Genomic DNA, 1,944 nt, shown 5'->3' with positions numbered 1-1,944 from the left:
TCCATGGAGGGCCGCAGTTTGACTACCCCTGATTTAGACAAACAGACCACTAAGGGTGGGGGAAGAGAGGAGTTAGATTTATAAGATTATGAACGGAGTGGGGAGAGAAGATAAGAGATTTCTTTCTTTCTCTCATGGCAAAAGAGAAGAGCTTCCCATCCAGCTGCAGGAGGTTCAGGTAGGCAAAAGAATCAGAACTTTCACACTGGCCTGTAGTGGCCAGAACACTGAGCGATAATCAAGAAGCTCCAGGTTCAGGATTCCACTGGGCCACAGGTAACCTTATGCCAGTCATGCTTTCTCTCTCAGCTTCACCTACCTCATAGGGTTGTTGTGACAAGGATGAAATGAAGAACAATGTTGTAAGCTACTATGGGTACGCCCTGCGGAGAAAAGCAAGGCACAGATATATCTGTATAAATATGTGGCGGTGACTTGCTCACCTTTACAAAAGAGCGGCAGCTCATTAGTCAGGATAACAACTAAAAAGTACAGCCCTGAATAAAGACAGCTTGGCCCTGAATATCAGACCCTGAAAACAAACTTCAGGGGAAAAGCTAATGCCTTCACACACTACCTGTGAGCTTCCTAAAGGCACTTTAAGTTTAAGATTATTTATTGCTCCTTTTATTGACTCTGCTGTTTTACTGCTATCTAGTATGTTTACTTTTAATGCAGGGATTTTTACTTTTTGTTTTGTTTTTGCTTGGAACTTCTTTGCAAGTCACCCCTGAGTGCTATTCCCAGGAAATGGGCGGGGTGGACATTACTGCAGCGATGTTGACAAACTAGTTTGCCATGGGTGCAAACAGGATGCTGGGCTACAGGGAACCTTTGGTCTGCTCCAGCTGGGCTGTTCTCACTTTGCTACTCCAGCTCCTGCTTCCTTATCTATTCATGTCAAGGTAATGGCCAGCCCAAGACAGCCAGTCGCTTCCCTTGCCCGAGGCAACAGCTGGCCTCCCTGACATCAGCCATGGGAAAGGGGTCACCATCCTGACTCAGCTGCTGGGCTTTGTTGACTTCTTCCTCAATGTTCAAGCCTAGGTGGATCAGGAAAGAGCGGCTCAGCTTGTCATCCCAGCGATCTCGTCTGAAAGGAATGACAGTGGCCAGAGGCACCAAGCACGTGCTGGTTGGGATTCAGAAGTCTTCAACCTTGGGCTAAATTACTGGGTCCGTTTGATGAACTTCCACCGCCACCTTTGCACCAGGAAGATAATTAGCTCAAGGCAATGGAATATCCAGTGCTTTATTTCCAAAGTGAAACTGGCACCTTGCTTTTTGAGTCCTGTGCTGCTGAAACAGCTGAGTTGCTTGAAGAAAGTCATGAGTAAGAACATCAGGAGAATCCGGACAGATCATACTGTACCTAGGCAAGCTTCCTGTTTCTGATGACAGAGGAGATGCCCTCAAGAAAAGGCATGGAAAAGCCTTCCATTGTCATCGTGCTCCAGGAACACGATAATACTTAACATTCAGAGAGTGTTTTCACTATTCAAAGTGCTTCAAAAGCATTAGCTTCTTGTCAAGGAAGGCCAGATTCATCATCCCTAGATTGCAGATTGGAAGAAGGGGGAGAGCAGACTGACCAAGATCACTTCATAAGTTTGGGGCAGTGGTGAGACTTAGAATCATAGAATCATTCAGCCAGAGTCCTGATATCACAGCTTAATATTCTCTTGGAAGTTCTACTACATATACCCCACTAATTTTCAGAGATGGAATTGCCTCTGAAACTGGAGGTTTCCGGTAAGAACCAAGAGGTGTTGAATTTCTCCTCTTTCTACAGCCCAATACAGCCCAATATTGTGGCAGTGAGTTTCACAAGTTAATTACACATTGCATAATGAAGTAATTTTAAAAAAACAGGAGAAATCCCTCAGCGTTTGTGACCTGATCTCTCTCTTAAGAAGTGTACCCATTTTATTCAATAAAAGGCTA

This window comes from Paroedura picta, chromosome 12 (genome assembly GCF_049243985.1).
Source record: "Paroedura picta isolate Pp20150507F chromosome 12, Ppicta_v3.0, whole genome shotgun sequence".
Lineage (NCBI taxonomy): Eukaryota > Metazoa > Chordata > Lepidosauria > Squamata > Gekkonidae > Paroedura > Paroedura picta.
This window is presented reverse-complemented; position numbering follows the sequence as displayed.